Source organism: Gasterosteus aculeatus, chromosome 11 (genome assembly GCF_964276395.1).
Source record: "Gasterosteus aculeatus chromosome 11, fGasAcu3.hap1.1, whole genome shotgun sequence".
In the NCBI taxonomy this organism is placed as follows: Eukaryota; Metazoa; Chordata; class Actinopteri; order Perciformes; family Gasterosteidae; genus Gasterosteus; species Gasterosteus aculeatus.
The window spans coordinates 15,426,153-15,436,346 of NC_135699.1; positions in this window are offsets into that span (position 1 = coordinate 15,426,153).

The window sequence follows — 10,194 nt, forward strand, 5'->3', positions numbered from 1 at the left end:
GGCATAAAAACGCACTTGTGTATTACACAATAAGCCATGGGGAATACTTTTGGGCTCTCAGGTGTCCAGTAAGTGCTTTTGAAACTGTTGGACGACCCCGTACAGTTTTGCTTTCTTATGAGGATGAATAAAAGTCACTTTCTCCCCTGATCTGTAACAATATGGAAAATAATAATAGATATCAGAACACCAGTAACTATGCACTTCTCTTAAAATATAGTAATAATACCAAGCTTTCTCCCGCCTTAAAAACAAACAGAGCAACCAGCTTCAAACGCTGACATTCCTGCATCAATGTTCCTCCTGAGTTCAAAGCGTCCCGTTCCTCCCTCCGGGGCTGTGATACGTGGAGCATGAGGCCACATGCGCGTGCAGTCCATTGATCTCGTTATGATTCCAATGATATGCTTGACTGACCTGAAATCTCTAAAGGGTATAATATTAACAAAAAGACTGAAATTAATACTGGGCTGTACTTTTATACCCAGCATTCAGCTTCTTCGTTTAAAAATGCTGTTTAAGGAGACATTTCCGGCTTAAAGTAGAGAAAGGAATACAAAAATAAAGTACGAGTGAAAACAATTGCAGCGTATTCCTTAGAGACTAGGTGGGCTCCTGACGAAATAATTTGAAAAATATTAGTCATCGGCCTCTCTAGAAAGTGCGCAACGCACATGAGGATGAAACGAATCGATGAGAAAAACAAAAGCAGCCTCTCTGGCTCAGATAGATGTGCTATTAAATCATCATTTGGCCCCGGAGCGATAATCTGTTGTCACCGCGCCTCCCAGCGGAATGACGCGCTGGACAAACTAAACTCCATAAAGCGCCCCGGCGCTGCGGGCTTTTGTCATTTTTCATCGGCAACAGCCGCGACAAACCGTTTTTACTGTGAAACAAAACGCGAGTCGTGTGCAAAAACAACACTAAACACAAAGGAATCTTTCATTTGTGGGATTCAGTGTCAGATCCCTTTTGACGCTGATTTTTGTCCCCTGTTAAGTGGCCCCAAGGAGCCGTTTCTATCAGCTTTGGAATCTGCCTTTGAGTAAAAAAAAGAAAAAGAACAGGAGCAGCTGATCTGTTAACGGGTGGAAGGCGGCAGCGTTCGCTGGGCGGTGGATTTTCAGCGTGGCGCCGTCAGCGTGGCGCTGGTTGCCTCCCTCTCTTCCTCCCTCTCCCTCTCTCTCCCTCCCTCCCTCGGTCCTGTTACACTGTGGGCCTTTCAGCCCTCCGCGGGCCCCCTCCCGCCCCCCCCACAGCCCCCTTCCTCCCTATTGTTCTTGTGTTTGCCGCTTTGTTTGAGGCCTCCGCTTATCAGATGTGCAGGCTGGGCGGCTCTCATCTCGAATATCCCCCCCCCCTCCGACTTTCTCCGTCACGCTCCCTAAAATAAAGTGCAAAAGGGGAATATTACATTTAACAGCTAATCTTCTGCCGAACGGACGGGCCTTCCCCGTCCTCTCCCGCCTCCCTGGACGTTTTCCCACCCTTTCGCCTGCCAGCGGGCCTGTTTATTGGCCTTCTTAGCGCACCGTGGGAGGTTTGAGCCCAGGTGGCCGCCCTTGTCTGGAGGCCTTGTTTTATGGCAGGTCCACATTCACCACACAGGGTTCTCTCGACATGCAGGAGTTAGAGCGCCGACCGCGTCCACCTCCCCTTTCCCGCACAGAGCTGGAGTCAAGACCTCCGCTGGAGCACGATCCTTTGTCTTCACGTTCCTCATGCGCACGTTATTTATGTTCCTGAGGTGGCGGCGGGATGACTAGTGCGAGCGGAGCGCGGCCGTCCCGAGGCGGGAACACATGGAGGACGTCGGATCGCTGACCCGCATCGGTGTTCCTCGCGTCACCTTCACACCCCTAAAAAAACACATGACTCAATCGAGGAAAAAAGACCACGCCTCTGCTCTCCCGGGTTTTTCCGGATGACATCGTGCACTCGAATGCCGAAGGCAGGTCGTGTCGCGAGGCCCGAAAACAAACGCGCGGGCCTCCCTCTGCTTTCAATCAGATAAGAGCGAGTCCGGGGAGCCGGCGTGGAGCATTCCTTAACACAAGGCCGCTTTTGTCCGCCCTCCACATCTACTGCTGCTATTCCAGTGGGCCGGTTGGCGATGCGGGACGCACGCTGCCTATTAGATGTCAGAAGCCTTTAGTCACTTTTAACCTTTAACTGGATCACACGGGAAGATGACATCTGCTCTGTGTGAGTGACGGGCCGAGCGGCAGCTGTTTATGGCGTTAGCATAGCGGCGAGTCGTTCACTGTCTTCATGTTATGTAATTCGTGATTACGTTCATGGTTTTTATCTTGCTGCGTGTATTCTATTTTATTTATGTACTGAACAATGGGAGGAAGCATCTGTCATGTCGCTACACTTCATGTGAGACTTTCTGAATAAAGGGGAGTTTTTTTTTATATGAAGAATGACGACTCAACCATAAGTATGAACACATTTCTTGGCGATTTTTCCGAGAGTGACAATTCATCATTTTCCTTCTGTGTCTCTGGAAAATATGTCATTCCCGCCTTTTGGTCCCAACTAAATATTCCCTAACCAATTCTAAATCTTTACGCATAACCTGAAAATAGCTGTAATAATATATTACTTTATTCTCCAGGGGTGTCTGGAATAAAGCTTTAATCGGCTGATTTCAGCATGTTTAATAAATATTTTCTCTGCTCTGAAAACTTTTGTCGCCGACTGGATCTTATCACGAGTTACTCAGAAATATTTTTGTTTTCGCTCTTACCCTGCTGGGATTTGGCTGATGGATGAAATCGTCACGAAAGGGGTTTCCATGCCATTAACATCTGATGAATTTCTCTTTTTTTTTCCCGCCCCAGAATTCGACCTATCATAAATAATGCCTCATTATGTCTAATGGCTTGTTTACTGCTTTTGGCCTGGTGCGCAGCTTGATGTATGGCTTTTTAAACTGTGAACACTGCGCCGCCGCAATTCAACCTCTGCACCTCGCCGCCAGAGATTTATGACGTCAATTATTTTAGAAAAACTCTGTGATGCAAATACAACCCCCCCCCCCCCCCCCCCCCCAAAAAAAAGTCGGTGAACTTTGAAACGCTTGTCCTTCTGTAACCAAAACGATAGGTTTGTTATCGTGCTATCTGCTCGTGCTGAGTAAACATAGAAATGACGGAAGAGAGAGAGAGAGTTTTGGGTTTAGATGGATGGACGGCATGTTTTTACAGCAGGGGTTCTTCCCGTTATTCCTCACTTCAAAGGGAGCGGTGCATTGTGGGGCAAACTGCAGGATCTAGCGGTTGTGTAACAACCGGGGGGGGGGGTGTTTCTAGGAATACAGTGAAAGGGAGGCTGTGTGTGTGTGTGTGTGTGTGTGTGTCGATCTAAGGCAGCACGGCCTGTGTGCACAGATCAGATCCGCATACAAACTGTAAGTGGGCTGATCCATCAGTAGGTTTGGAGACTTTTACGCTACAAATGAGGGATTTCCCCCTGAGGCCGCGCTGCTCCGACAGCCCTCGGTGTCTCTCTCTGGGACGCCGATCTCACATCAAGAAGCCGGCGCCCGCCAGGACGTGCTCGCTCCGCCCGCCACGAGGGGAGTCCACCGAGGCCGTTGAGGGGTATAGAATGAGACAGTCAAATAGCAGGCATCTGGATCGAGTTTCACCCCGTTATGGAGGGGGGGGGGGGGTGCAGATGGCGCTCGCCAAACAAGCAACACAACGCTGATTGCAACCAGAGGGGCCGTTTTTTTGCACTGACGTGCACTCATTTCATGCTTGTCAGGGGGCCAGTTTTAATAACTGCAGTAGAGTACTTCCACACAGTTCTGTGGAAGGAGCAGGGAGAGTTTCATCTGCTGGGAAAACAAGATCACGTTCACCATCGTGTTTTTCTCTCCGTCTCTGTTATTGACGTCAAGGGCTTGGCCCCCGATATGTAATTTAGGTTTTAATCCAATTCAATACGGGTAGCGAAAGGAATTTGGACACATGGTATTGTGTAGACGGTAAACAGTTCAATTGAAGCAGCTCTGCAGCAGAAGATCTTCATCGAGTACAAACAAGGCGACACAAGAGAGAGGCGTCACCTCCCTGCAAGCCGGCACGCGGCCTCACGGTGTTCTCCTCTCTTCATCCTGACCGAGGGTACCCTCGAATTACCCAGCATTACCTCCCGGTTCCCTCGTCAAAGGTGGTTGGGGGGGAGGGGGGTGGGTGCACGGAGCCGGAACAGGATGGCAGAAGCTCGCCACACGACGTCCACATGACACAAAAACACGCTGCGGCGCTAAACCCACAACGGCCGCAGAGTTTACCGGCTGTGTGGGAGCTGATGAGGGCAGATTGTGAGTTTTGGCAGCCGCCCTGGTGGTCCCGGCACCATCAAGGCATCCATCAAGCTTTAAAGCGGCCCCCGAGAGGCGGCATGTGGGCTTCTGGCTGAAAATCCCACTGAGCGCGGAGGATTCTGGCACGTCGACGGGCCCGTATGGTTTGCCACGTTCAAGTGGCGTTTCGGGGTTTTTTTTGTGAAGCGGGCGCTGCCGAGATCATTCGCATTGCTTTCTCATTTCTGAGTTTCGACTTCATTCAAGCGGTCGTGTATGTTTAGCGCATGCGCACAGAAGTTCTGTTCTGTAGGCTCGCCGTCTGCTCGGAAGGCGCATAAACAGCATAAACAGCATAAACATTTTAAAGGCAGGTTTGCATTGTAGCTCTTGTGTGATCTTTAGCTCCATTGTTACCATTTTAGGTTCAGGCAACAAAGCCACCAAGTCGGGTGTAAGAAAAATATCCCCGTTTAGCTTAAAATAAGTACAAAAACTTAACATAAAACGTGAACAAAGCAACATACGTACAGACATCACTGACATATTCTCAAAATAAGTAAACAACAACACTTTTCTAGCTCGCAGGTGGCAGCGCAACAAAACGCGGAGCAGCTGAGCCACGTGAAACGCGGTGGGACAACGTTTTAACAGCTGCTCCCGTCCTGAAAAAACAGAACTTGAAAGTGGCAACACACCCGGCCACGGACCCCCGCGGTGCCGGTGTGCGCTGTGCACAGCGCTGCTGGTGCTCTGCTGGTGGAGGCGGGGGGCGGGGGGCGGGGGGGGGGGGGGGGAGCGGTGGGATTTTGGGTAAACGGGGGCTTTGTCAGGGAAAGCTGATGTGACTTATCCGACTCACGTGAGGGTCCGGGGGGCCTGAGAGAGCGGCGATTTACACGCTGGTGCTGAGGCCACATGGGCCCTTTTTAGATTTGTGTTTCTCAGCCTTGTTCCCCACTGGGAGGATTCGTCGGGTTCTTTCCCACAGCCCCCCGTGTGAGGGTCAAGCAAGGAGAAGGAGGGAGAGGAACACTGCACCTCCCACCCAGTGAACTTTGGCACTGGAGCCTTTTAATGAACCGACTGTCTTATATTTACATCCTCTATCCTCACATCCGAATAACGCGTGGAGGGAAGGGAGTTGGAATCCTTCAGCGGAATATTGGTGGATCGTCCAAGGAAACTGAACAATTGGCGCTGAACCACTTCGAACTTATGAAATATTCGCAGCCAATAAAAGAGCAGGAGAGGACGCAGCATTGAGCCTTAAGGCTGCTTCAGAGGCCCAGGTTTTCTGGATGAGTCATGACATCGGTTTCCAAAGGTTGCCGCCACGCTCTGATTCAAAACGTCTTTCTTGTCCAACGAAGTTTTGGAGGTGCGAAAAGTCTGCTGACCTTAAAATGAACCGGGAGATTTGATCTGAGGCAACTGGTCACATTCTCCCCCTTCCACCCGGCGGTGGCCATGGAGACAGTCGTCTTTGTTGGTCCGTCGGTTCAAAGACTTCAAAGACGAGGAGCTGTGGACACTTTGGCTTTGCGACCGACTGCTCGGCCCTCAGACGTCCCTGCTTGTGGAGAGACGTATTAGGAAATGAACTAGATTACTCCGACCGCAGTCGGTACAGGGATAGAAAAAAAAAGGGGGATATTAGCTTTTGCAGCACAACGAGAGAAGAATAAGAGGAGCCATTTGAGGTAGATGCGAGGGGGGTGGTCCTTCAGATCCAATTAACACCGACTTTGGGTGGCATGGCTGCTACTTTAAAGAGCCCAGGCTTTGGCTCTGTTATATCTTGCCTTTGAAAAGGGCAACAGGGACGAGGAATACCAGACAAACGAACTAAACAGCTCTGGTCAAAATGTCATCGTTAATGTCCCCATTGGCGACCTTCACCCCTCTGCGTGTGATTAGTGGATAGTCCGGATCTCTTGTAGGGAGAGAACGCAAAAGGTTTCAATTTGCTTGTGTTGTTTTGGTTGTAAAAGTAAAATGATGTCACATTGTGGGAATAATGTGATAAAACTTAGACGCGGTGCAGAAGGAATATTTGTCACTTTGACCTGTTTAATCAAGGCCGTGGGCAGTAGGCAAGCACTGTGTGTGTTTGGCCACACTAACCTCAAGGTACGAATCCACACACGTTTCCACGAATTATAGTTCATATCCAGTTGAGACTGTCGTCCAATCCGGTAATCACCGTGCACACATCTCGCAAAGACCATTTCCGCTGGGAGTGCCACCGCTCGGGGAGGAAATGGGTTGTTTGTGAAACACAGTCACTGCACTTGCCCAACTGCTTCACCAGGACACGCCCCGCCACAATAAGAGCTTCAGAGGAGCCAAAGAGGCTCCTCCGGGCCGCTGAGGGATATCTTTGAAGCTTGTGGTGCTCAGATGCAGTTCATGTGATATTCTTTTGAGCACATACGGTTCTTTATGCACTCAGGCATTGTTGCGCAAAATCCTGTGAGCTCAACAAACCACATGCTGTTGAGCTGTTCACATGTTGTGGCTGAGTGTGCCCTGTGGAGGCCCCGGGGATTTTAGACCAAGGGCACGCAGAAAGGCCTCTCCTTATGAAAGTCACCAACCCGGCCTCACAGCAAAACGTGTAATGGCTACATTGTGAAACGTGGTATTCTCACGCTTTTGGGGAGAACACTTTTTAGTTGCAACTAGGTCACGTGACTATCAACTTCCCCTCAGCTAAATAAAATGGCGGACTGTCGGTCTATTGTCTGTAAAAAACACAATATTTTAAGAAAGTATCAGCATTTGTATGCATTTCGATGGCATTTCTAGCGAGAAGTATGCGTTATATTTTCATAATCTTCTATCCGAGAATGCAGAAGACCTTCCGTTTATTACAGTAATTTCTAGTGACGCAGTTGCAAGGGAATGTAAATGAATGGGCCGAAATAAAACGTAGTAGTGTCATGATTTTGGGGAGAAACAACGTTCCACAGCGTAGCTATGACACGTTTTGCTGTGAGACTGGGTTGAAATCACAGCATTGATGCAGCACAGACCAACGTTTATGTTCTTTAACTACATTATTCAGCCTGATCTCCGAAACCTGTTTGTAAAAATGCATACGAAAATCTTGAACATACAAATTCGTAGTGATACTAAATAAATACGGACTGCAACTGATGACGTCACCCTATTCAAAGTGAACGGGGACCTGCGCCCCGTAAACACACTTCGTGAAGTCTAACAGTCTAAAATAAACATGTTATGATTGCATTTTTAATGAGAAATCAATGTTAACTTGTAAGAATAGAATCCTAACCCTAACCCCCTCAAAAAATCCAACATGGCGGAGAGACGTTCACTCAAGAATCCGACATGGTCCGCCATTCACTCAAGGGGCGTGGTTAACCGCCGCCAGTTCCTATGTATTGTTACCAATTTGTATCTTCAAGATTTTCGTATACATTTTTACAAACAGGTTTTTGAGATCACGTTGACATTATTAGCTTTTAGCAGCGTTAGCGCCTAGCCGCTATGTTAACAGGGGTCGGTACGTCTGGAATTCTAATTTAGCACCACCAACTTCCATTGTACTGGTTTCTATTGGAGCACATTTCACACGCAGTGTTTCGCGTGCAGGTCTAAACTCATTCCTTCCCCCATTAGTTTGGGGTTTCCCCTTTTCTTTTTATGTAACGACATGCTATGGATTGTGGGTATGTCTGTTAAGCGGGGACGGCTGGATTGAAGGAAGAAGCCCACAAGCACTTACTGGTTTCACAGTGGGGTGAACCTCATCAGAGCGCGTCGGAGCTCAGCCGGTCGCCGGGGGCGAAGCCACGACGGGAGGATTCCCGCGACGTTGTTCCGTTGCTCACCGGAGGCTCGGGCTTCGGCCCAAACGCCGTCCTCCGGGCTGCGAGCTGACCAGTATTATCTCCGCTCACTGCGGCCACAAAGGACTCGCTGTGTTGGCCTCGGCTGCATTTTTCTTCAGAGAGGGCCGCCTTCAGAAGTGCTTGGTTCTGCCGACGCCACGGCAAAGCATGCACCTGCAGACAACAGGTGTTTATGCTCGCCCGGCAAGAAGCCCCCTCCGCGCTGGAAGGAAACCTCTCCGGCCTTGGCAGCAGAAAAGATTTATTGACGTAACCCCCACTTACTTTTTTCACTCACGGTTCCAAACAAGGACATTTCTGTTGAAGTAATCAACCCTTCCAGTCTTCAAGACATATTTATCGGTAACAATCATGCAACGCACGGAAATAAATGACATGCAAGTACGCACGCATACTGTACACACGCTAGCCTGGCTTGAGTAATGGTCTCCCCAGGCAAAGTGTCATGATTAAACCTGCACTGTCTGTCTTCAAAGCCACGCGAGGCCGCGTCAGGGGAAACTGCAGGTGTGTAATCTGAAATCAGTGCCAGAAAAAATAGGAGGAAAAAAAAAGTGGAAAGAGCGTCTGTGTGGGGGCCTCCACGTCGAGCTGGGCGGAGGAGTGGGGGCGGGCTCTGCAGTGTGGGTGGGGGGGGGATTACGGTTGTTTGAGGGGGAGATGAGGCGCGGCGGGATCACAGCGCCGTTAAACGTGTGAGCCGGAGCCAGCAGAGGAGCAGCAGAGAAGGCCGACGCTCTGCCAACATTCCTGGGGATCAACGGCAGCCGAAGGCCCCCGCCGCAGAGGCGTAGAGAGCACCTGACGAGGGAGGCTCGCCGGGGGGGGGGGGGGGGGCCTCTCACGCCACCGCCGCCATTTAAGAAGAAGTGTTTTGTTTACGTATTCAAAAACACCTCAAGACCCTCAAGACCCTCCGTCCCTCAGCTTTCAATTAAGCTTTCATATGAATAATGTCGATCGCAGTGTCGCCGCCCCGGCGCTGGAGTTGAGTATAAAAATGAGATTGAATTGGGGCCGGGGGCTACATGAAGGGAAGTTCTTTGATCGACCAAAAAGCCTCAAAGAAAGAGTGAGGAACAAGTCCCAGAGAAAGTTCCACAGAGCAAGTCAGCTGGAAAACCAAAGCCGCTGACTCAACATCGCCCCTCAGCAAGGTGATAACAACCCCCCCCCTCCCCCACCCTCCACCCGCCCGACCCCCCCGTAGTAAAAGCCTGGGTGGCTTTATACACCCTCATGGGGGTGAAGAACACCAGGCCAATTCTCACTGAAGTAATAAGTAATGCGAGTAACGCTCGGCCATGTACTTTAATTATTGGTCATATTTTAAAGTCAGATGCGTCGTTGTCTTGATGGAAGGAGGGAGAGGATCACGCGCCTTAACGTGCTGCTCTGTGCTGCATGACTGAGTGAAAACGCACCGAATCAGACGCCGATGACGTCGAAGCTCCATGAACAAAACGTAAAATGACGACGACATCTAGTGGTTAAAGCCAGAAGTCCCAAATGATATTTTCTCCTGACACGCAGCCGTTTTTTTTTTTATTCTGCGATCCAGAAGGGATGACAGCGAGTATCATTAGTGTTGTTAACGCGGACACATCGAAGCAGCACAGAGCCGTCTGCTGCGCCGACTGATGGAGTGTTCAGGCATCAGAGGACGAGACCCTTCAGTGTCCCCACCTGAGCCAGAGCACAATTCCACACCCACTAATATATTCAACTAATATCATAACACGTCTTTGACAGACGTGGACAGTGAGCTGATTGGCAGGGTGTGTGTGTGTGTGTGTGTGTGTCGGGCCTTTCTCTCGGCTGGCTTCGGTATGTCAGGATGGGTTTGATCTTCAGCCGGCTGCTGCAGAGAGGGAGGAATATTAAAGGTCGGGGAGAGGCGGCGCCGAGGGCATCGGGGGACATCGATCGGGCGGATGAGCACACAGGAGGAGAGATAAAGTGTAGAGAAACGGGCCGGTGTGGAAGCCCGAA